Consider the following 26,978-nt stretch of genomic DNA (forward strand, 5'->3'; position numbering starts at 1 on the left):
GGGAGTGCTTACCTGTAGACCCCAAACCTACAGCACCACAGCATGCAATATGTTGTTTCAATTACTTATTAAGGGCTATGTTGTATATGGGCACAGAGTGGAACATGGAAGAATGTTGGATTCTCGGCAATCTCATTCTTCTGCTTGACAAACACACAGAACAGGGCAGCACGGTGGCATAGTGGTTAGCACTGTTGCCTCACAGCGCCAGGGACCCGGGTTCGAATCCGGCCTCGGGCGACTGTCTGTGTGGAGTTTGCACATTCTCCCCGTGTTTGCGTGGGTTTTCTCCGGGTGCTCCGGTTTCCTCCCACACTCCAAAGATGTGCGGGTTAGGTTGATTGGCTATGATAAATTGACCCTTTGTGTTGGGATTAAATACGTGGGGTTACAGGGATAGGGTGGGATATGTGTTGGTGTAGGGGTTACGGGGATCGGGTGAGATATGTGTCGGTGCAGGCTCGATGGGCCGAAATGGCCTCTATCTGCACTGTGGGGTTTCTGTGATTCTGTGAACAGTGATGGTCCTTTTGTTTGTGGGTAAGCTGCATTATTCCTCCTGAAATAAGTAATTGACATATTCACTCTGTTTATTTTCACAGCTTGAAGCAGAATTGAGTGTTCTTCAGAGCCAGGTTGCTATAACTGACAGTAGCATCACCAGTGAGGAGGGGAATGTGCTGAGGTATGAGAACAGGGCAGCAGCCATTACAGACAAGGAAGATCTTCTTTGTAATTATAGCTGATTCAATATAGTTCATTACTGTCGAGATAGTAAGTGTTTGATAGCAAGGTGTGCCTTTTCGCAAAGGCATGGTAATATTATGTTTTAAGCCTATATGTAATGGAACTACAGAGTTGTTCAGTCAGGTAGGTTAATATTTTGTATTCAGCACTTCATCAGGAAGTTAACCTGTAGGTATTTATCCTGTCCTATTCCATTCCGCCGCATCCCATCCAAGCCACATATATTTGCTGTTGGTTTCATCTGATCTCTAATTGGTCTTTGATAGATCCTCTGGTCAGTAAGCCTCTAATTGGCAGCAGACACCATAGCAGTTAGAGCTTTGAGGCCTTAAAGGGGCACACCAGTTACACACAGCTGTGCCTTAGCAGCAGAATAATACACTATGCATTACATCTCCAAAGAGACTTGGGGGTCCATGCACATCGATCGTTAAAATGTCATGGACAGGTACAGAAAATAATATCTATAGAGGACTAGAATACAAGGGGATAGAAGTTATGCTACAGCTATACAAAGCCCTTGTTGGACCACACCTGGAGTACTGTGAGCAGTTCTGGGCACCACACCTTAGGAAGGATATATTGGCCTTGGAGGGAGTGCAGCGTAGATTTACGAGAATGACTTCAAGGGTTGAATTACGAGGAGAGATTATACAAACTAGGGTTGTATTCCCTGTAATTTAGAAGGTATAGGGTGATTTGATCACAGTTTTCAAGATATTAAGGGAAACTGATCGGGTAGCTAGAGAGACACTGTTTCTGCTGGCTGGGGTGTCTAGGACTAGGGGACATAGTCTAGAGCCTGATCTTTCAGGAGTGGTTAAAGAACACTTCTACATTAAAAGGGCTGGCAGAAGTTTGGAACTCTTCTGCAAATGGCAGTTGCTGCTAGGTCATTTGTTAATTTTAAATCTGAGATTGATGGATTTTTGTTAACCAAAGGTATTGAGGGATATAGGTCACAGATCAGTCATGATCTCATTGAATGGCAGAACAGGCTAAATGGCCTACTCCTGTTCTTATGTTCCTATGGTAGAATGTGCCTGTTCCTTATAAAACATACCCTCTTGAGTTGCCACAAAAAAAACCCCACAGGAGATCTGTTAGTATTAAATATATTTTTTGTTAATTTGTTGTCTTAATGGGATAATTCTGATTTGGCTGAAATTGGAATTTTGTTTTGCTACTTTTTAAATTTTTACCTCTATCGCACCACTGCCAAAAACACTGGGTCAATGTGGACATCTTCACAGACCCATTGAAACGCTGCATTTTAGATTCAGGGATAATGGGCCACCTGGTTTTTAATTTAATTTTCTTGTTTATTAGTGATGCCTTTGCCTGTGGGTCACTTTTTTTCTCCTGATGACCTGGCCAAGATGATGAAATGCATGTTTGCGGGATGTTCAAGCAAACATACCAGCTGTGATTGTTATTAAACCATGTGTTTCAAGACTGTGATGCAGTTTGTTAAAGTGCTGTGACTCCAGGCCCCCATACATTGGAATATTTTAACTGTATATTTTTCCCACATTAAATTTACTTCACCACATACTCAAACAAACTTTCAAGTTTTGCAAATCTTATCTTGGGAGCTTTATTTTGGAGTCAGGATGGCTTTGCTGAATGCATTCCCATTCTTCCAAGGGCTGGCCGATCTTGAATGCCACATGCTACCTTCCCTTGGAGGCCAAATTCCCTCTAAAGGTTAAAAGAACCTCTATAGGTTATGGTCTGAATGACTTGGAACAGGAGATCAGGTTGGAGGAAGGTGCTGAAGTCATGCTCACTGACCTTCAAGTTAAGTCCATCTCTGCTCCTCTCAGGAATGGAAGTTCTGTTATTGAATGGACAGAGTTACATGAAGGTCTTGTGCTTTCATTGGTGGGCGCTATCCTAACATACAAAAATTCTCTGCTCTAAAACCATATATCGTAAAAAATATCAATTTAATGTGTCAAGGCAGTATTTTAGTCATACATTGTCATATTCCAACAGTCTTGTTTAATTTGTAACACTTGCATAGAATTTACAGCACAGGAACAGGCCATTTGGCCCAACTGGTCTATGCAGGTGTTTGTTCCACACAAGCCTCCTCTCGCCCTACTTTATCTAACCCTATCAGCATACATTTCGATTCCTTTCTCCCCCCTTCAAGGCATCTATGCTATTCGCCTCAACTACTCCACGTGGTAGAAAGTTCCACATTCTCACCACTCTCTGGGTAAAGAGGTTTCTCTTGAATTCCCTGTTGGTTTTATTCGTGGCTATCATATTTACGATCTGTAGTTCTGGATTCTCCCACAAGCGGAAACATTTGCTCTACTTCTAACACTTGTTCAATCTCAGCATTAAACCTACCTACATTAAAGTTTGTCCACTGGGCACGCCTTCCCTTTATAACTGGAACTTGTTAACTGGAGTTTGATTTTAAAATTGTGAGTTCCACCTTTCTCTGCAGAATTGTTATCCTTAACAAAAGAGGAAAATATAATAAACAGAGAATTAATAATAAATTCGCCAACAGACGTTCTATCATTAGGCCTAAAATGAAATCAAATAGAAAAATAATAGAATTTTCTCAATAGATACTAAAATTTAAAGTTAAGATATTCTATGAATCTAAAACCTAAACTAAAATTTGACAGCTAAATTACAAAACTGCAATTAAAACATGAAACTAAAGCCACTCTGTTACTTGGAGATGGCACACAGATTTAATTGTGCATCTTTAAATACCTGGCGAACTACTTCAATAGGACTAAAGAGTTGCATAAATCTGGATAGTTATCCAATTAAAATGGTGATAAAACATCAGAGTCGCCAACCTCAAGCAATGTGTTGCTACGGGGACTGCATGTACATTTGTTATGATCGAGCAAGTCCGCAACTACCAGGTAAAATAAAAGCTCATTCCACTTGAACATGAGCCATCTGATGAGCCAACATAATAATGTACTGTATTTGATGCAAATATTGTGATTTACTAAACAATAATACCTTGCAAATTAGATATAAAAATGAGGACAAAAGTAAGACAGCAACAGTTGGTATGGTTTTCCTAATTTTTGGAGTGTAGTTTAACTCCCATGTTTTCCAGTCCCATTATCCTTCCTCACTATTTCCAATATTGATTTGCAGTGTTTGGATGTTATTAATTCTGACAGTGTTCCTTTGCTGTGTACCATAACCTGCCGAGACTGTAGACTGGCTCTGGAAAAAAAAGCTGCAGTATGTGATTGGAAAGATTGCATGATCTCAGGGAATATAAAATTACTTGAGTGACACTGTGTCCTAGTTCTCCTTCCCCCCAACAACCCCCATAGTAATTGGGTCTGTTCCCAGTAAAGTTCCCTCTGATTTATTTTTGGGTGCGTATCCCCTTTAGCTCAAATTTCCACGCATGCGCAGTTTTTCCATTCAAAAGCTGGTGACCGACCTGCATGGGACCTCCAGACCGCAGCACGACCGCGCAGATTAGCAGGAAAATTGTTCCCCAGATATGTGGAAGATAATCTATGTTCAAACAACGATGAAGACACTTAAGATCATACTTTGGGTTTTTATAAGCTTGATGGGGTCTTTTACTCTTTTGCCCGTTGGCTTCTGTTAAAATCAAGAGGCGGGGGGGTGGAATTTCAGTTGGTTTGCGCCTCCTGTTAGTGCCTTAAGAGGGCGCTAATGGGGCGCAAAGCAACTAGCGCCCGTACGCGGCGATGTTTGCGCCACTCACGAAATTAACTAGACATTTTGCGGCGGCGCTAAACACTACCACCACAATCTCCTGCGCCAGCAGATTGTGACGTCAGTCGAGTGTGCAGCGCCCCAGACCGGATATTGAGTGGCGCCCCCTGCCTTACCGTTTGCCGCCAGCAACGACAGGTTGAGGGGAGCGTTTTGCAGTCAGGAAGGGACTAGGGGAGCGCTATTTAAAGGCGAACGCTTCCTGCCTTTTTATGTTGGTGACATTTTTGCACCACGCATTCTGAGAGAGAGAGAGAGACTGACTTCTGGAGAGATTCAACGCTGTGTGAAGGAGTTTTGGGTACTGAGCAGCACTTTGCAGGTTCATTTTGATTTGCCCTTGTATTGATTTAGAAGAGACTGTGGGGGCTGCACTCTGAGCTCTTTCCCTGGGTCTCTCCATTGTTCTTTCCAGCAGATTTGATGTACAGGTATATCCAGGCCGAGATTCAAGGCTGCAATGAGCAGGATGTGGATGGAGAGCAAGATCGACCCTCCCCTTTAAGAACTGGCCAGCGCCAGTGTGTCTGTGTTCCATTGCTGACTGACATCACATGAGCTTCGACAGCGCTCTGAGGTAGCGCCTCGCTCCTCAGCCTTTGCACCTTAAGACAGGTGTGAAGCGCCTGATTTAGCGCTCCAATCACCTCCAGGGGCGATAAAAGCCAAGTTTGCAGTCAGAGGCGATAATTAGCGCCAAGCACTAATCTTTGTGCCCGGCTGATAATTGCGCCCCAAATAGGGCGATACTGAATTTCTCCCCCATAAAGTTTATACAGATATATACTTGTGTGTGTCCATGAATACTGAATAGTCACGCTTTAATGAAAGACATGCTTGGCTGGAAGTTGGATATGGATATTGACTCACTGATACTTTCAATACCTGTTTTGAGCTCTATATTTAACTGAGGTAGATTTAACAACAGGGGCCATTGTTGATGTGATCTACAAGTTTTGGCTGGTTGTTTTTGCAAATTACAGGAATAAACTTCATGGTCTGTCAGGCCAGATTAATATGTGAGTTTGAATTTCTGTTCAACAAAAGGGAGTTTAAAATGCTAAAGTCAATTGAATGCAAACTCATAGGTGGTGTTCTGTCATATAGTGTCTTGGATATTGACTGTGCAACATGTTGATTGCCAGCTGGTCACATGTTGTTCAAAGTACTTCACCAGATCAATAAATCAAACTGTTCGATTACATTCCAAATGTCCTAGGCGATTGACATCCTAGGCCAAAATTTTGATTGCCGGTTGTGTCTGGAGTGAAGGTGTGGGTTGAGCATGCGGCAGTGGGAGTGGCAGTGACTCGTTGTAGTTGCTTTGACAGACAGCTCAGTGCTAAGGGTTTCCAATTCTCGGTTTGTCCGTGCAACACTGAGATACATTACATTCGAGCACTGTTTTCATGGATTAACCTGTCTTGAGCAATAGCTTAGGAGAAATCTCTTTGTTTTTGATATATTGAGGAGAATAATCAAGTGTATAATTACTATAACAAACTATTTATACTGAATACTGTTGATTTACCTGTTTTGTTAAATTAATTGTCTGTGGGTTATAGCCTGAGTCTCCATCTCATGGAGTGTATATTCATCTGCCTACCAAAGATGAGGCGAATCATGTGATAAGCCGATGTACTGTGGTAAGGATTCTCTGTTTGACCCCTGTGTCTCCCTGTTCTTCACCTTGGTATTGGTATTTGGAACCTTGGTTGGACCACACTTTTGGAGTACTGTGCACAGTTCTAGTCTCCATATTATAAAAAAGATATAGAGGCACTGGAGAAGGTGCCCAAAGGATTTACAAGGATGATACCAGAACTGGGAGGTTATACCTATCAGGAAAGACTGAACAGACTGGGGCTCTTTTCTCTTCTCTAGAAAAGAGAAGACTGAGGGGTGGCCTGATAGAGGTCTTTAAGATTATGAAAGGGTTTGATAGGGTAGACTTAGCGAAAATGTTTGTACTTGTGGGGTGAGTCTAAAACTAGGGGTAATAAATATAAGAGTCACCAATAAATCCAATAGGGAATTTACAAGGAACCGCTTCACTCTGAGAGTGGTTAGAATGTGGAACTCGCTACCACAAGGAGTAGCTGAGGCGAATAGCAGAGATGCATTTAAGGCGAAGCTAGATGAACGTATAAGGGAGAAAGACATAGAAGGATATGCTGATCGGGTTAGATGAAGAGGGGTGGGAGGAGGCTTCTGTGGAAGATAAACACTAGCATAGACCAGTTGGACTGAATGGCCCATTGCTGTGCTGTAAATACTATGTAATTCAATGCAAGGCACGTTCTGGTTGGTGGCTTTTACCGTAAATGTTCTGCTTGGTCACAAACCATTTCTGTAAGCCAATCTTGTGTCCACTATGAACTAGAATGTGCCAGGTGAAAGTTGCTGCAGCGGATCAATTAGTTCTTTAGGGAACTGAAGTGTAGCTTTATTTAACTCTCTTTAATGCAGGGTTCTTCACTGATAACAGCACTATCGCATCTTGGTGACATTCTAATCCAGGAAGCACTGCCAATCTTAATGCATGACAAGAAAGAACGAACTACAAATAAATTTAAATGTATTCAGTAAATATTTTATGGAGGGAGATAATTGGGAATGGGTTGCAGTTTTGCACTGGAATAAGATGGCTTGAGTTATATAAAAGAATATTAAGTAGAATAAACTGAGACCATGAAAGGTGGGTGTCGAAGGCTAGAAGATAGAAGGGATACCAGTGATCAGACAGTTTAACTCCAGTAATCATTACTGCTTGCGTATCTTTAGACTTCCTTGGTGTTGGCCTGCCTACATGACATCTTGAAATGTTCATTTTTAAAACTCACCAAAAGATTTAATTTATTACTTTGTAGCTCCCAAAACCCACTTTTTCTTCTGAAACCCTGAGAGCTGATCACACATCTCCAGTACAAGATAATTTGTGCACTTCTGTCCTTTTCTGTAATATTTTAACATGCCTTTGTAGTATGTTCTCATTAAGTTGAGATGCGACAGTCTGTGAAACTGAGCTCTTTCCACTTTTCATCCAGTGACACCACCAAAATAGTCTTGGGTCAGACCTGGTCAGATTCATTGCCCCACCCCCCGCCCCTCCTCCAGGCTATCCCTACCCCAATTTTGGTATATGCCTCACTCTTGCAAAGATAAAATGTAATTCACTCTCTGTTATATGAATTGGAACAGTTTCAATTTCTGGACTGTATTCTTGTGACCTTTTAGCTGTATGCTAGCCCTAATCTTATTTTCTCCACTGGGAGTCTTGTGATTGTTGTGCTTGTGTGGGTCTGTCCCAAGTAATCTTTTGGAGGGATTTCGTTCTGGAAAAAGTGTCCATTTTCCCCCAAAATCCTAAGTGCAGCTGCTGGGGCCCTCCATTTGCTCAAATAGTGGAGCAAACGCACTCTTGTAAAATCAGCCAAGCGTGTCCCCTTGCAACGCATCTCATTTTTGATATTGCACTAAATAAGTTTTCACACCCTCCTCTTGTGTCTCCCCTCCCCTCCGCCTTTCATATTTGATGTGTTTTTGCAGAACATAGGAAAATATCTGGAGAACCTGATGAGGAAAGGACGGCCAAATCAGTGACACTAATGGTAAATGGATCTATTCTAAGGTGTCAGAGTATCTTACAGCACAGAAGGAGGCCATTTTGTCCATCATGCCTGTGCCGGCTCTTTGAAAGAGCTGTACGATTAGTTCCACTCCCCTGTTTTTTCCCCATAGCCTTGCAATTTTCTCCCCTCCAAGTATTTATCCAGTTCCCTTTTGAAAGCTACTATTGAATCTGCTTACACCGCCATTTCAAGCAGTGCATTCCAGATCGCCATAACTGACTTTGTGTTTCTGGAAGTCTTCATTTTTGAACTAAGGATGTGAAGGACTAACAGAGTCCAAGAAGAAGCCCTTAAATAGTTCTGATCTCCACGCTGGGGGAAAGCCCAGGGCAGCTGTTGGGTGAACGCCATTGGCAATGCTTGTTGAGTCACCATCTCCTCGTAAGATTCAAGAATAAACTGTTCCAATAGTGAGAAGTGCATGATGATAAAGTATAAGTGATCTTGATGGTCAATTTATTATAGTGGGGTGTTTGGAAAAGCATCTAGATTTCATGTTATACTGGCTATTAAGTGATGAACAGCAAAGAATTACATAAAATGGACAGCACAGAAACAGGCCATTCGGCCCAACTGGTCCATGCTGGTGTTTATGCCCCTCATGAGTGGTCAAAGTACTCTGAGGAATTGGGCATAATCTTTCAGTAATAAAACTGAAAGGTACAGCATTATAAAGCTGTAATGTATTTTAGTAGATGACTCATGGTCACTGAAAGTGTAACAGGTCTATGAAGCAATTGCAACCATCTTCAGCCATACGCGCCAAGTGGATGACCCATATCGGCTTCCTCCTGAGGTCCCCACCATCACAGAAGCCAGTCTTCAGCCAATTTGATTCACTCCACGTGATATCAAGAAACGTCTGAGCACACTGGATACAGCAAAGGCTATGGGCCCTGACAACATCCCGGCTATCATGCTGAAGACTGGTGCTCCAGAACTAGCTGTGCCTCTAGCCAAGCTATTCCAGTACAGCTACAACACTGGCACCTATCCAAATGTGGAAAACTGTCCAGTTATGTCCTGTCCACAAAAAGCAGGGCAAATCCAATCCAGCAATTACCGCCCCATCAGTCTACTCTCAATCATCAACAAAGTGATGGAAGGTGTCATTGACAGTGCTAGCAAGTGGCACTTAGTCACCAATAACCTGCTCACTGATTTCCAGTTTGGATTCCGCCAAGACAACTCGGCTCCCGACCTCATTACAACCTTGCTCCAAACATGGACAAAGGAGCTGAATTCCAGAGGTGAGGTGAGAGCGACTGCCCTTGACATCAAGGCAGCATTTGACCAAGTGTGGCATCAAGGAGCCCTAGTAAAACTGAAATCAATTGGAATTGGGGGGAAAACTCTCCACTGACTGGAGTCAAACCTAGCACAAAAGAAGATGGTTGTGGTGGTTGAAAGTCAATCATCACAGCCCCAGGACATCGCTGTAGGAGTTCCTCAGGGCAGTGTCCTAGGCCCAACCATCTTCAGCTGCTTCATCAATGACCACCTCTCCAACATAAGGTCAGAAATGGGGATGTTCGCTGATGACTGCACAGTGTTCAGTGCCATTCACAACTCCTCAGATAATGAAGCAGTCCATGCCCGAATGCAACAAAACCTGGACGACGTTCAGGCTTGGGCCGATAAGTGGCAGGTAACATTTGCTCCACAGAAGTGCCAGGCAATGACTATCTCCAACAAGCGAGAGTCTAACCACTGTCCCTTGACATTCAATGGCATTACCATTGCCGAATCCCCCACCATCAACGTCCTGGGGGGTCACCATTAACCAGAAACTTAACTGGACCAGCCACATAAATACTGTGGCAACAAGAGCAGGTCAGAGGCTAGGTATTCTGCGGCGAGTGTCTCACCTCCTGACTCCCCAAAGCCTTTCCACCATCTACAAGGCACAAGTAAGGAGTGTGATGGAATACTCCACTTGCCTGGATGAGTGCAGCTCCAGCAACACTCAAGAAGCTCGACACCATACAGGACAAAGCAGCCCGCTTGAATGGCACCCCATCTACCACCTTAAATATTCACTCCTTCCACCACCGGCGTACCGTGGCTGCAGTGTGTACCATCCCAAACCCGCGACCTCTTCCACCTAGAAGGACAAGGGCAACAGGCGCATGGGAACACCACCACCTCCAAGTTCCCCTCCAGGTCACACACCACCCTGACTTAGAAGTATATCTCCGATTATTGTCGCTGGGTCAAAATCCTGGAACACCCTACCTAACGGCACTGTGAGAGTACCTTCACCACATGGACTGCAGCGGTTCAAGAAGGTGGCTCACCACCGCCTTCTTGCGGGCAATTAGGGATGGACAATAAATGCTGGCCTTGCCAGCGGTGCCCACATCCCATAAACTAATTTTTTTTTTAAACAATTGGGGAGGAAATGGAAAACATTTTCTTTGATATATTTCTATATCTGATATAGAAGCAGCTGAAACACACCAATAAGATTCCTGCCTATCACATGAATAGCAGCAACTCTTGTTATAAGTTGATAGTTCTGAGGTAGCCTCCTGTGATGGAATACATTTGGTAGTTAAGGATTCCATCTTACTTTGGCCGGGAGGTGGTGGTTGGGGGGCGGGGGCGATAGGAATAAAGCCTATCTCGACAACTGGGTCTGTCTTATTCTGAGCTGGTTTCACTTGTTTACCAACCTACTTGCTTTTTTTTAATGATGTAAATCAAAATTACAATTAGTTGTGTTTAGCAAAGTAAAACAACTGTTGTTGATAGTCCAGAAGAAGCTGTGACTTCCTCTATTCAAAGTGGAATTGCGCTAGTTCTTTTTTAAGATTCCAAATAACTGCAGTACTTCATAGTAAGCAGTAATTTTCAAGATAGCTGTACTGTGGCTGAGGTTACTTGCCATATTTTAAGGAGTATTAGAAACAGGTTATAACGATTCAGTTTAGCCTTGAGATTGTGCAGTTTTTTGTCATTTCAATAGATCTACTGTCTCCAGTAATAATGAATGAAAAGGTGTTAATTTATCTCATAGCATAAGAAATAGAAGCAGGAGTAGGTTATACGGCCCAGAAGCCTGCTTCACCATTCAATAAAATCATGGCTGATCTTCAACCTCAACTCCACTTTCCCGCCCGATCCCCATACCCCTTGATTCCCTTGGAGTCCAAAAGTCTATCGATATCAGCCTTGAATATACTCAACGATTCAATATCCACAGCCCTCTGAGATAGAAAATTCCAAAGATTCACAACCCTCTGAGTGAAGTAATTTCTCTTCATCTCAATCCTAAATGGCCAACCCCTTATCCTGAGACCAAGCCCCCTAGTTCTAGACTCCAGCCTGGGGAAACAGCCTCTCTGCATTTACCCTGTCAAGCCTTCTAAGAATTTTATACATTTCAATGAGATCACCTCAGTCTTCTAAACTCCAGCAAATATAGACTCATTCTACTCAATCTCTCCTCAGGATAACCCTCTCATCCCAGGAATCAATCTAGTGAACTTCATAATAATAAGCTTCACACTCAAGGACAAGTGGTAAGCCCAAGGACGCCCACATCCCGTGAATGGAAAAAAAAATGGATGTGGGTAGAATCAAATCAAATCAACTTTTATTGTCATTGTTAGTGCACAAGTGCAGTACAACGAAATGTAGGCTTGCGGCTCCCGAGAGTGTACATTTAGATTAAGACATTTAAACATTCAACATACATTTGGCTTGTAATACATTAACATAAACATAACCCTAATAAAGTGCATTGGCAGATGTGCAGGCTTTAGAGTTTATTTGTGGAGTTCAGTAGGATGACAGCCCTGGGAAAGAAGCTGTTCCTAAATCTGGTCGTACGGGTGCTAATGCATCTGTAGTGTCTCCCAGATGGCAGGAGGGCGAACAGACTGTGGCTGGGGTGGGTAGGGTCTTTGATGATGGACCGTGACCTCCGTAAACAGCGTTTTCGGTATATGTGCTCTATGGTCGGTAGCCGGGTGCCGGTAATGCGTTGGGCAGTTTTGACTACCCGCTGCAGGGCTTTCCGGTCATAGTAGCTACAGCTGCCATACCATACTGTGATACAGTTTGTCAGGATGCTCTCTATTGTGCAGCGGTAAAAGTTAGAGAGGATCAGGGGTTACAGGTTACATCCCTTCAACCTCCTTAGGAAATAAAGGCGCTGCTGGGCCTTCTTCACCAGAGAGGAGGTATTGAGGGACCAGGAGAGGTCTTCCGTGATGTGGACTCCGAGGAACTTAAAGCTGTCCACCCTTTCCACCACAGCCCCATTGATGTGGATGGGGGTGTGACTTCCGCCTTTAGACTTCCTGAAGTCCACAATGATTTCTTTGGTTTTCTTGATGTTAAGGGCCAGGTTGTTATCGGCGCACCACTTCACGAGATGCTGGACCTCCTCCCTGTAGGCTGACTCATCGTTGTTGGTGATCTGGCCTACTACCGTGGTATCATCCGCAAACTTGATGATGGTGTTGGAACCATGAACAGCCACACAGTCGTGGGTGAAGAGGGAGTAGAGGAGGGGGCTCAGCACACATCCTTGTGGGGCCCCCGTGTTCAGGGTCGGGGGGGGGAGGTGTGGTTACCTAATTTGACAGACTGGGGTCTGTTTGTTAGGAAGTCCAGGGCCCAGTTGCAGAGGGAAGTGTTCAGGCCAAGAGTTTGGAGTTTGGTGGCCAGCTTGTTGGGGACGATAGTGTTGAATGCTGAGCTGTTGTCTATGAACAGCATTCTGATGTAGGTCTCCTTACCATCTAAGTGATTCAAGGCAGGTTTTTACAAAAATATGCCTGGGGGCATTTTTTGGGGGACTAACCACACATGACCAGATTTATTGAATTTGATTTCATAACTTACCATGCTGAGATTTGAACTCTCAACCTCTGGGTTCCTAATTCCATATGATGGTCATTATACTAGCAGACCAATATAAGGCTATGAGTCATAGAGATGTTTACTTAGGGAAAAGAAGTGGTTTGGAGGTGAACTTATTGAGATATTTAGAATCCTATTGGGCGTAGATGCAGAATATGAACACAGCTCTCGGACAAAGGAACAGATGTTAAAAGGTTCATACATATTTGAGAAGTAACTTCTTCATGCAGAGGGTGGTGAATATATGAAATAGCCTACCCAGGGAGCCAGTGCAAGTTATACATTTCAAAAGAGTGATGGATAAATTTATGACAGACAGGGTTATTGAAGAGTGCAAGAGATCACAATCATTACAGCTGAGGAAAGCCACTCACAGCATCTTATTTCATCCATCCACAAAAGCCCTAAAGTTCCCCCATCCAATTGTTTCTTAAATTAATCCGGGGTTTCACCTGCACAACTCTCTCTAGAAGTCCATTTTATGTGTTGATCCCTCCATATATGAAGAATTCCCTGAATTTACCTTTTACTAGATTGAACTCAAGTCCTCTTGTCCTCTCAATTCAATTTGAAGTAATATTCCAGATTTACGTTTTTCATTCGCTTAACTATCTTGTACACCTTTCAGATGCCGTCTTTCCAAACTGAAAATTCAAATTCTCTCCAATCTATCGACATAATTCAGACCTTTGACACTAGGGATCAGCTTTGTGCTTCTTCATAGGAACAAGAGGAGGCCAATCAGCCCCTCAAGCCTGTTCTGCCATTCAAGTGGATCATGGCTGATCTGTATCTTAACTCCATCTACCCGCGGCACTGCCTTCAGTATTTGAATCGCTTTCTTGTGTCTTGTCGACTAGATCTGGCCAAAGTACTCTGGGTGCAGTCTGACCAATGTACAGTTTGATCACAATTTCCTCTGACTTGCATTCTACTGTTTTGGCTGTGTTGTGCAGCATTCTTTTAACTTTGTTGATTGCCGCTTTGTATTGGTTGGACATGTTGAGTGGCAAGTGTTCGAAGACTCCAAGCTATCTTTCAACTTCATCCTTAATTCTTCTAACACCATTCATGCGGATATGTATGCAACTCATTTTTCCTTCCTCCACCTGGTGCTACACTTGTCTGCGTTAAATTTAATCTGCTATTGTTCTGCCCTGCCCACTGATATATTTTGCCAATAGGAAGTTTGTAACTTTTTGGATGGTCTGAAGGATTGCAATCTTTTCCAATTCTCCATTCTATGTTCCAAAGGACATTGGAACATATCAGGGGTGGTCGGGAGGCGGGTGGGTGGCAGTTAGATTAATACATCTAGTGATGTGTCATGGTCTCCTGGAACTTGCTTGTTTGCCATAGGGAGCTGTGGAGAAATTTTCCAAAATATTCCTGAAATGGGTTACTGGTTTTTTTGCTTCACTGAGCTAGCGTAAGTATTGATTGGGGAGGGTGATGCGGCATCAAAGTGGTGAGCATCAACGGGGCTTTTCTTGCCCTTCTCTTTGTATATCCATGCTTCTCAATTAAGAAATGCTTGCAAGGTTGAGTGATCCAAGAAACTATTTTTAAACTTTGATTCTCCTGCAGTTTATTCATTGATCTGAACCTGACCTGGCTTTCAATATCAACACAATAAACACAGAAGCAGTCTTGTTTTTATAATATGCTGAATATATAAGCAGAATGGAGTTTTAACCTCATTCTATCCTATATGTTTCACTCCTATTTCTTCCTATAGTGTGTTTACTTCTATTTTTGGAGTTTTCATTAAATTTTCACGTTGGATGTATAGGTATAATAACTAGCGATGCACCTTTCAGAAGGATTTGGAAATGGCTTATGTTTTCAAAGTATGGAGTTAAAAACGCTTATATGGTGACCACTGAGCGATTGGTGATTTGCATGTGTACGATGGAATGGTTTATTGAGAGATTTTAGGATCTTGATCCAGCTAAAGAGAAACCCCTGCAGTTGCAGAATAATAGGTGGGACAGGTGGAAATCATATAATGGTTACAACACGGAAGGCGGCCATTTGGCCCGTCGAGCCCGTGCCAGCTCTCAATGCCAACAATGAAAGGATTAATGAAATTGATTTTTAACCCTTTTAAAGACTATAGTAGTTTTCCAAAAAGCAAAAAAAAACAGAAATTTTTGTTACAAGAATACTGTACCTTACCAGATAATAGGTGTCTTATAGCGAGTCGTACTGCAGTAATTCAAGTGAATAGCTGTGGTGACATCTTAAAAAAGAATGAATCTCAAGTGGCTATGAATGTCAGCGCAGCCCTGAGATTTAATTGCTGCTTTATACTTGCTGCTAGGTAGGTAATTCTTTATCAGCTACATTTTATTTTTTGACTTACTGTTACATGCTAGGCATAATGAATGATGATAGAGAAATTGTACTGTAGGTGAAAGGAGAGATGATGAGGAAGTGAGATTTGAAGATTTATGACATTGGGCAAGCTACTGTACTTGTTTCCTGCAGTGGAATACCATTGTATAAACTATTTTGTCTAAATTCTACAAGGTAGAAATTAATGCTGGGGATGTGCTGCACAAATTAACGCACTTGTACCAAATTTCTCTCTCTTTTAACAGAGGCGTTAACTCAATATTTTAAATGAGTTAATGCCCCTGTACAGCTAGCAGGGGAGGACTATTGTCACAACTGCATTACATATTTGTTTAACGTCGCCAAAAGTAAACTCTACCCTCTAGGTTTATGGTCCTGGAATAGGCGTAGGCCATTCAGCTCCTCCAACATGTTCCGCCATTCAGTGAGATTATGGCTGATCTGTATCTTAACTCCATCCACCCGCCTTGGCTCCATATCCCTTAATACCCTTGGCTAGTAAAAATCTATTGATCTCAGATTTAAAATGATTAATTGAGCTAGCATTACTGCTTTTTGTGGGGGAGAGTTCCACATTTCTACCACACTTTGTATGAAGAAGTGTTAACTTTTCTCCTGATTGGCCTGGCTCTGATTTTAGTACGAGTACTAATCACATTTACCCACCCTGTTCCCATTATCCCTTTCTCCCCTTTCCCTTCTACCTATTCAATCAACACTTGAATATTGACATTGTTTCTGCCTCAACCACTAACCCTGGAAGTGAATTCCACAGCCTCTTAATTCTCTGTGTAAAGAAGTTTCTCTTTCTATTCTAAATCTTGTATCAATGGCCCCTCATTCTTGACCCCTCCACAACTTGAAGCAGTCTGCTTCTATCTACTCTGTCCCATCCTTTCATAATTTTAAGCACATCTAATAATAATAATTCAACTTTATTGTCATTGTACAATGCACAAGTACATGAACGACGAAATGTGATCTTGCAAGCTCCCATGAGTCCAGTACAAATAACATTAACATTAAACGTAAATAGCACCGTCTTGGGAGAAGCAAAGCCGCTGCGTCTGTGCGCGCCGCCATTCCATTTCCGCCATTCCATTTCCACCATTCCTCCTGTCCGACAATCTTCAGCCCAATGCCCGGGCCTGCTCACCAGCCGCCCCTCCCGGGGCTCCTTCCGTGACCTTCTCACCAACCGCCCCTCCTCGGGGCTCCTTCCGTGACCTTCTGCACCTGGCCTTCCCTGATGGTCACCCCTCCAGGTACTAACCAGGCCTGGCTCTGCTTAGCTTCCAAGCCTTGCCAGTGACCTTGTCCCTAGTCCCAGGAACAGGTAATATTGCCCTATAATCTGTGTTGTTCTGATGAAAAAAGCCCCAATTTTTCAAGTGTATTTTTGTAGTTGTATTTCCTCACACCAGGCTGTACCCTCTCTGAAGTTTCAATATCCTTCCGATAGTATGGAGCCCAATACTGCACACAGTACTCCAATTGAGGTCTGAAGGATTTATATATGCTTTTATATTCTATACCGCTTGTGATAAAACCTAGAATTCCATCAGCTTTTCTTTACAGCCTTATCAACCCTGAGGTACTGCTTTAATGTCCTGTGAACCTGTATCCGCAAATTTTTCTGTTCTTCTATAGCACCGAGCTGACTTCCATTCCGATTGTAATCACTACTTTTTACCGCATGCTTACTGGCACTGAATTCCATCTGCTACTTTTTAGCCCATTCCTCGATCTTATCAAAATCCCTTTGCAGCTTCCTTTGGTCTTGTAAATAATTAATTACACCTCCTACTTTTGTATCATCTGCATATTCTAGCACCACTCCTCCTAGGCCTATATATCCAAATAATTGATGTGCTGCTTCTGCTATTTTAGTGTCATGAAGCTGCTAGTATCCTCTTCCAGGTCATTTCTAACAATGTTGTGGAGCACTAGTTCCAATACCGAGCCCTGTGGCATTCCACTCATCACACCTCTCCATCCAGAATGCTACCCATTCACACAGACCCTCTGTGTCCTATCACCCAGCCAAATTCCCAACATTTATCTCTTCTAAACAGTTGTATCTCATTTGTGCTCCTCTCACCATCAGGCTTCCCATAACTATTATGTCCAAGCATTCTGTGTGCGTTTGCCCTTTATAGCAGGATGATTGACTATGTCAGCCATAGGCTGACTAGGGCTCTGATACCCCAATAGGGTATGGCCCCTTTAATAATCTCCCCTTTAAAGATAATTGCACCTGCATCGGGAGGAGACTTTCCCCCGCCAGGTGAGCCTAAAAGGGGGAGTTCAGGACAGGTAGGAGCTGAAAGAGGCTGGGAGTTAGAGAGCTGAAAGACATACTGTGTGGTCTGACTTTGTGGTCTACAGAGTAGTAGTGATTCCCGCACTCCTGTATGCTTCAGAGACATGGACTATGTACAGCAGGCACCTCAAAGCACTGGAGAGGTACCACCAACGCTATCTCCACAAGATCCTGCAAATCCATTGGCAGGATAGGCACACCAACGTCAGTGTTCTCACTCAGGCCAACATCCCCAGCATCGAAGCTTTGACCACGCTCGATCAGCTCCGATGGACGGGCCACATCATCCGCATGCCCGATACGAGACTCCCAAAACAAGCGCTTTACTCGGAGCTCTGACACGGCAGGAGAGCCCCAGGTGGGCAGAGGAAACGATTCAAGGACACTCTCAAAGCCTTCCTGAAAAAGTGCAACAACCCCTCCGACACCTGGGAATCCCTGGCCCAAGACCATTCAAAGTGGAGGAGAAGTGTGGTAAACCACGTTCACTATCGTATCACTGTTAGTAGTTAGCACTGTTCACCACTGTTCGTTATAACTGTATCACTGACCACTATTGTATCACGGTACGAGGTCGCCTCTTGCCACACTGCTATACCTGGGATGACCACTGCCGACTCCGCCTTGGCTCCACCCACCAGGCCAGGTATAAAGGTGAGCGACTGGCTGGTATTCCTCCTGCTTGGATCGGATCACCCACGAGAGTGGGCTCTGTTATTTAGTCAATAAAAACCTTTAGTCACCTTCGTAACTCTTCGCCTTTTATTGGAGGAATTGATAGGTATATCAATTTTATTGACTAAATTTAATGATGTCCGACAACGAGTCACAACCGGCGGAGGAGCCACCAGCGCAGCTCCCAGGAGCACAGCCACACCAGCCAGCTTGGCTGCGAGCCCTCAGACCGCCGTACCTGGACCTGAACCCACGAGCAGCAAACTCAGCCGCAGACTTTAAACACTGGCTGGTCTGCTTCGAATCATACCTGAGAGAATCCAGCGTCCCTCAGGCATCCAAACTAAGTGTCCTGCAGGCACAACTGAGCCCGAGAGTATACACTCTCATCGAGGACATGACTACCTACGAGACCGCCATCAACCTGCTGAAACAGAAGTACCGGACCCCGGTAAACTACATGTACGCTAGGCACCTCCTAAGATCACGGCCGCAACAGCCAGGAGAATCAGTAGCCGAATTCTCACAGGCGCTATATGCACTCGCCAGGAACTGTGACTTTAAATCGGTGTCGGCAGCCGAAAATACTGAAGATAATATCCGCGACGCATTCCTGAAAGGCCTACGGTCCGAGTACTCACGGCAAAGACTGCTGGAAGCTAAAGACCTCAGCATGGAAAAAGCTGAAGCCCTCGCTATCTCCCTGGAAGTGGCCCACCAAGATCAGGAAGCATTCACCAGGTACTGCTCGCGACCCTGGGACTCGGGCCCGACCCCTACCACAGCACCCTTCCCAGCGCCGCCCCCGGGACCTACCTCTGCGTCGGCGTCCCGGACCCGACCGGCCCCGCCACCCCCGGCACCGGCCCCGACATCGGGCATCCGCGATCGGGCCGCCGGCTGTTTTTTTTGTGGCCAGGAGAAGCACCCGAGGTCGCGCTGCCCAGCCAAGAACTCCATATGTAAAACCTGCCTGAAGAAAGGCCACTTCTCCAAGGCCTGCAGGAGCGGATCCTCAGAGGCCAGCAGTGCCGCATGCGAACTATGGGGGCGGCCATCTTCGTTTAGGGCAACTGAGGCCAGCATCCCCACACATGAGTCATGGGGGCGGCCATCTTTGTTTAGGGCAACTGAGGCCAGCATCCCCACACATGAGTCATGGGGGCGGCCATCTTTGATTAAGGCAACCGACCCCAATAGTGCCTCATGGGGCCCTACCTCGTGGGAGACGCCATTTTACTCACCACGCCCGACCGCCTCGCCCGCAGATGACAACGACTCGCTCAGCTACACACTAGCTTCCGTCACCCTGGACCAAGCCCGCCCGCACCATCTGTCCAAGTCAATGATGGACATCAAAGTGAACGGCCACGCCACGACCTGCCTGTTCGACAGCGGAAGCACGGAGAGCTTCATCCACCCAGACACGGTGAGCCACTACTCCCTCTCTGTCCTACCAACGCGCAGCCGAATCTCGATGGCATCGAGGTCCCACGCCACGGACATCAGCGGCTACTGTGTCGTGACCCTGTCGGTTAAGGGCACGGAGTATAAAAACTTTAAACTCCTCGTCCTCCCCCATCTCTGCGCTGCCGTCCTACTAGGGCTGGACTTCCAATCCCACCTCCAAAGCGTAACCCTAGCATACGGTGGACCCCTCCCCCCACTCACAGTCAACAACCAGCAAACGTTAAACCGCCCACCGCGTAACACCTGCAGCCTCTCCACCCTCAAGGTCCCGCCACCCTCTCTGTTTGCTAACCTTACCCCTGACTGCAAACCCGTCGCTACCAAAAGCAGGCGGTATAGCGCCGGGGACAGAGCCTTCATTAGCTCTGAGGTGCGGCGCCTCCTGAAAGAGGGCATTATCGAGGGGAGCAGCAGCCCCTGGCGTGCCCAGGTCGTAGTCGTAAAGACCGGCGATAAAAACCGCCTGGTCATCGACTACAGCCAGACCATAAACAGATATACCCAGCTGGACGCATACCCCCTCCCCCGCATATCTGACATGGTCAATCAGATTGCACAGTATAAAGTATTCTCGACCATCGACCTGAAGTCGGCCTACCACCAACTCCCTATCCACCCTGAGGACCGCCAGTATACCGCCTTCGAGGCGAATGGGCGCCTATACCACTTCCTTAGGGTCCCCTTCGGTGTCACTAATGGGGTCTCGGTCTTCCAAAGGGAGATGGACCAGATGGTTGACCAGAACGAACTGCAGGCTACATTCCCCTACCTAGATAACGTCACTATCTGCGGCCGCGACCGGCAGGAACATGACGCGAATCTGGAGAAATTCCTCCGTACGGCCCAACGGCTGAACCTCACCTACAATAAGGAGAAATGCGTGTTTAACACCACGCGCCTTGCCATCCTCGGCTGCGTAGTGGAGAACGGAATTATCGGCCCCGACCCAGAAAGAATGCGCCCCCTCATGGAGCTACCCCTCCCCCACTGCCCTAAAGCACTTAGGAGAACCCTGGGGCTTTTCGCCTACTATGCCCAATGGGTACCCAATTACGCGGACAAAGCCAGACCCCTCCTGAAAGCCACTTCCTTCCCCCTCACGGAGGAGGCGTGCGCGGCCTTCTCCCTCATTAAGGGAGACATAGCCAAGGCCACGATGCACGCAGTGGACGAGTCCATCCCCTTTCAGGTGGAGAGCGACGCATCCGACTTCGCCTTAGCCGCCACCCTAAACCAGGAGGGGAGGCCAGTGGCCTTCTTCTCAAGGACCCTACAGGGCCCCGAGATCCGACATTCGTCGGTCGAGAAAGAGGCCCAGGCGATCGTGGAGGCAGTACGGCGCTGGAGACACTACCTGGCAGGCAAACGATTTACCCTCCTCACCGACCAGCGTTCGGTGGCTTTCATGTTTAATAACAAGCTGAAGGGCAAAATCAAGAATGACAAGATTTTGAGATGGAGAATCGAGCTCTCCACCTACGATTATGAGATCTTGTACCGGCCAGGCAAGCTGAACGAATCCCCTGATGCCCTTTCACGAATGACATGCGCCAGCGTGCATATCGATAGGCTTCAGACCCTCCACGACCAGCTCTGCCACCCCGGAGTCACCAGACTCTACCATTTCATTAAGGCCCGGAACCTGACCTACTCCATCGAGGAGGTCAGGACCATGACCAGGAACTGCCAGACCTGTGCGGAGTGCAAACCGCACTTCTATAGGCCGGACCGAGCAAGCCTGATCAAGGCCACCCGCCCCTTCGAGCGCCTGAGCATCGACTTTAAGGGGCCCCTCCCGTCCTCTGACCGTAATGTGTACTTCCTCAACATCGTTGATGAGTACTCCCGTTTCCCCTTTGCCTTCCCCTGCCCCGACATGACCAGTAGCACGGTCATTAAGTGCCTGAATGCCCTCTTCGCCTTGTTCGGGTTCCCGAACTATATACACAGCGACCGGGGCTCCTCCTTCATGAGCGAGGAACTCCGGCAATTCCTCCTAGAGAGAGGTATTGCAGCAAGCAGGACCACCAGCTACAACCCCAGAGGTAACGGTCAGGTGGAAAGAGAGAACGCGACGGTATGGAAGGCCGTCCTCTTAGCCTTAAAGTCTAAGGGCCTCCCAACCTCCCGCTGGCAAGAAGTCCTCCCGACAGCGCTGCACTCCATCCGGTCATTACTTTGCACGGCCACTAACACCACCCCCCATGAACGAATGTTCGTTTTCCCCAGGAAGTCGACTACGGGAACCACTCTACCAACCTGGCTGACCGCCCCGGGGCCGGTCTGGCTGCGGAAACACGTGAGGACCCATAAAACGGACCCCCTGGTCGAGAGGGTGAACCTCCTGCACGCCAACCCCCAGTACGCCTACGTGGCGTACCCAGACGGGCGGGAGGACACTGTCTCCCTACGAGACCTCGCACCCTCAGCCGATCCGGAAACACCGCCACCACCCCCCCCAACCTCAGTCCAGGTAGACGGCATGCCGGAACCCCACGAGCCCTCGCCGACCACGCAAACACCAGCATCAACACCGGATAAGGCACCAGCACCGGATAAGGCAACACCACCGCTGCGGCGATCGGAGAGGCTTACGAAGCCTCCGGACAGACTGACCTACCAGAATTGGTAGTACACTTCACCCCGCCGGACTTAATTCTAAACAAGGGGTGAATGTGGTAAACCACGTTCACTATCGTATCACTGTTAGTAGTTAGCACTGTTCACCACTGTTCGTTATAACTGTATCACTGACCACTATTGTATCACGGTACGAGGTCGCCTCTTGCCACACTGCTATACCTGGGATGACCACTGCCGACTCCGCCTTGGCTCCACCCACCAGGCCAGGTATAAAGGTGAGCGACTGGCTGGTATTCCTCCTGCTTGGATCGGATCACCCACGAGAGTGGGCTCTGTTATTTAGTCAATAAAAACCTTTAGTCACCTTCGTAACTCTTCGCCTTTTATTGGAGGAATTGATAGGTATATCAAGAAGCATCCGGGAAGGCGCCTTCCCGGATGCTTCTCCTCCACTTTGAGTGGTCTTGGGCCAGGGATTCCCAGGTGTCGGAGGGGTTGTTGCACTTTTTCAGGAAGGCTTTGAGAGTGTCCTTGAATCGTTTCCTCTGCCCACCTGGGGCTCTCCTGCCGTGTCAGAGCTCCGAGTAAAGCGCCGAACACCTCAAGTCTCTTAGCCGGGAGCAAGCGGAAGCCGAGTGCAAGCAGCACAAGGAGCGCACGTCAACCCAAGCACCCGCCCCTTCAACCACTGTCTGCCCCACCTGTGACAGACTGTAAGTCCCACATTGGACTCATCAGTCACCTGAGAACTCATTTTTAGCACAGAAGCAAGTCATCCTCAGTTCCGAGGGACTGCCTAAGAAGGATGAGCATTTAAAAAAAAAAAAGGGTGTTTTGAACTTGGATTGTTCAAAGACTACTGTTTGTAAAGGAAAGGAAGCTTCGAGACGATAGTATCTTGTAACACCTTATAATTCTGCCATCTATAGATTTTGTACAACCATTTCCTGTTCCTTCCTGTTGCCTCATTTGTGTTTGATTTCTGCCTTTTTTTTGTTTATTACATATCTTGCCTGTGATTCTGTATAGGTCTGCATTGTTTCCCTGTACGGTGGTGGACTGTTTATTAAACTATTTTAAACTTACCGACTACCTCGTACAGTAGGTAGAAGCCTGAGTCTATCTTTTCCGTCTGTCTGTCTGTCTGTCTGACTGTACCAGTGTCCCGTCTCCTTCTGACTTAGTCAGTACAGGCTTACTCTTTCCCAGAAGACTCCCTGGTATGCTGGAATTGTAAAAGGCTTGAGGAGTGAGCATGAGAGTGGGATTATACTGCATAGCTCATGTGGAGAAAAACACAGGTGCAGACTGGGCTGGATTCCAACACCCTCCTGGCCTGCCTCCCATCTTTCACCCTAGATAAACTTGAGCTCACCCAAAACTCTGCTGACCATATACTATCTCGCACCAAGTCCCATTCACCCATCACCCCTGTGCTCGCTGACCTACATTGGTTCTCAGTCCGGCAATGCCTCAGTTTTAAAATTCTCATCCTTGTTTTCAAAATCATCCATGGCCTCACCTCCCTATATCTATAACCTCCTCCAGCCCTACAACCCTCTGAGATTTCTGCGCTCTTCCAATTCTGGCCTCTTGTGCATCCCCAATTTTTATCGCTGCACCATTGACGGCCGTACCTTCAGCTGCCGAGGCCCTAAGCTTTAAGATGCTCGTTAAAACCTACCTCATCTGTCCTAATATCTGCTAATGTGGTTTGGTGTCAAATTTTGTTTGATAATGCTCCTGCGAAATGCCTTGGGATGTTTTACTACATTAGAGGTGCTATAGAAATGCAAGTTGTTGTTGTTCTGAATGGTCTGTTTCTGTTCTGCAACAGCCTGTTATTCTAAGATGAATCCTTTTTACAGCATCTTGCGTGTGCTATTATATTGTGATACCTTCAAACGTCACTTAAGATTTGGAATTCTGCCTTGATTCAAATTTTAAGTACTTATAAATTCACCTGCGATAAGCTGTTAGAAGGGAACAGTCCTCTTGGAGGTTGAAATACAGTGCCCCTGCATTCCCAAACACAACCAGCATTCAGTCTCGTGTCTGGACAGGGGACAATTGTTCATCCCTCTGAGATTACAATACCTGATGGCTGCTGTAATTGCAGCAGATCCCCTGATACAGGTTTGCAACTTTTCTGAGCAAATGCATTAAAAATGATAGTGCAGTCCTACGTTTGTTGGGAACCTTTCTTAGGTACAGGTCACTGGTTGATGAATGTTAACACTGTTGAGTTACAGTATCATTTTATTATTGCATGTTCAACAATCATACTTTGATATGCACCTTCTTGTATTATTTATCTCGGTATATTGGTTAGGTTTCTTCTTCCACTCAAGCTAATCCTTTATGGATACAGATGGCAGCGTAGTACCAGTAATGCTCATGAGCTGTAGTGAAGGAGGAGGACTTGGTCCAGCTGTTAGCACATTGGAGGTGGTGCAAAAATCTATTATCTTTTCTGATCTGAGCATCTTTGAAACTGCGCAATATCGAGCTTTCACTGACCAGTTAGGAATTTAAAATGGCAAAGTGACCACATAATGTAATTGCAATTTGCCCAGATGGCAGTGTGTGCCACTGACATTATGGTTTTATGCCCTTCCTACATTACAACAGCGACTACACTTCATAAACAAAGTACTTAATTAGCTGTAAGTACTTTGGGGCGTCCTAAGGTCGTGAAAGGAATCAAAGGATATGCTGATGGGACTAGATAAAGTAGGGTGGGAGGAGGCTCATGTGGAGCATAGACCAATTGTGCCAAATGGCCTGTTTCTGTGCTGTTAATTCAACATCTACCCTGTCAAACCCTTTCATAATTTTAAAAACCTGTATTAGGTCATAGAATGGTTACAGCACGGAAGGCGGCCATTCGGTCCGTCGAGCCCGTGCTGGCTTGCTGCAAGAGCACTTCAGCTAGTCCAACTCCCCTGCCCTTTCCCCATAGCCCTAGGTCATTAGAACAATTGGCACAAAGGCTCATGCCAGTAAAAAAAGAAAATTGGACCTGAAATGACCTAAGAACTGTTGGATGAATCTTCGTACTGACCCTTCCAACTTAATTTTGTATACGGCTCGGTGGCGAGCACCCCAAGATGGTCATTTATATGGTTGGTAATTAGTAATGGTACAGAGCCAACATAAACGCAGCAGAATTACATATTGTATCATGATCATATCATTTATAAGCTTCTAATGAATTACTTTTGAAGTGTAGTCACTTATTACATAGGTGGGAAAAAAAATCTGCCTTCAGTCATATTAAGTCTGCATAATAAGAAGACTTGGTGTTTAAAACAAAAAGCTTCCCTGAGAGTTACTTTCCGACTTTCGATCCGAATGTTCTTAGTGTGTTGCAACCCAAGCGCTAATAAAGTCTGCTATTACTTCCCTTGCCTTTTTGCCTCTGCAACTGACATTTCATGGTGTGTGTTTCGGTGGAATTTACTTTATTGTACAAGTGTGACAGTTCTCGGTGCTGGGGGGGCTCTGTTTCCTGTGGATACAGGAAACTCTTTTTTTATCCGGCACCGATGGGACCTGGATGGTGCCGGTTGATCAAAAATTCCGGATGACGGCGCGGGTTATCTACCGAGGCTATTCTTAACAAAGAAAAATAAAAAAATCAAGAAATGTGCAGTATACAGTAATTGGGTACTCACCTACAGAATGTTGTGTTAAATGGATGGTGGAAGATGTTTGATTAAGTACAATACTGCCAGTTGAGGGTAATGCAATGCAATGACTACCAGCAGCGTGGGAGACACACAGTACCCCTGTAAAATGGCGGATCAGAAGAGACTACCGGCAGCGCGGGAGAGTCAGACTCCTGTTACAGGGGTATTGAGGTGTTCCGACTCCCGACAGCGCCAAGAAGCCGAGTAGTGGCAGTTTGGAGAACTACCCCCACTGACTAACTCGGCCACATTGCCGGTTATTGAGGTGTTGTTTTCGGAGTGAGAATTTTGCCGGTTAATAGAGAATTCCGGATATTTAGGTGCCGTTTAAACGAGAGTTTCCTGTACTTGGAAATGGAGATTGGTAAGGCCCCAAGGAGTGAGTCACTGTACTTGAGGTTTTAAGACAGACAAATTTAATATTGAATTTTATACCATGTCTCTAATTGTATTTGCAAGTGGCTTCTATTGCACAGAACGGCTTAAGCGATGCATTGGAAACTGTTTGTCTTCAGCGCTTTTCTTTAATTCTTGTACAAACATTGTTTTTCTGTAACTTTTTTGAAGGTGAAACGTGAAACTTTTCGATATCATTTTATTTCTTGTAAACCTATGGTTATGCCTTCCCATGTCCTGACTGGAGACATTTCTCTTATTAATGTGTGCGGATTTATTGGAAATGAAACATTTTGCAAGGCAATTCTGTGCAGTATATTAAGGTCAGAATATCAGATTTTGGAGATTATTAGCCCAATATCATATAGAGATAGAAAGTAATGGGCACTGAGCACAAGGTTGCAATCTCATTTTAGGGTTTCAAATGGCTCTAAGCTGCTTTAAATTCGCTTGCACTTTATGACATCATATGAACACTGATGAGAT

The 26,978-nt window shown here is 45.5% G+C and overlaps 1 protein-coding gene across 1 annotated transcript in view; it reads left to right on the top strand.

Annotated features, from left to right (window-relative positions):
- The first annotated feature begins 585 nt into the window (after positions 1-585).
- Positions 586-26,978, top strand: part of LOC147110317 (mitotic spindle assembly checkpoint protein MAD1-like) — a 998,542-nt gene continuing 972,149 nt past the window's right edge. Inside the window, exon 1 of the mRNA XM_086000214.1 lies at positions 586-685. The gene's annotated coding sequence lies outside the window, so the exon portion shown is untranslated. The remainder of the gene's footprint in view (positions 686-26,978) is intronic.

The sequence above is a fragment of the Somniosus microcephalus genome, chromosome 11 (genome assembly GCF_052327205.1).
Source record: "Somniosus microcephalus isolate GS21.2 chromosome 11, FLI_Smic_1.0, whole genome shotgun sequence".
Taxonomy (NCBI): domain Eukaryota; kingdom Metazoa; phylum Chordata; class Chondrichthyes; order Squaliformes; family Somniosidae; genus Somniosus; species Somniosus microcephalus.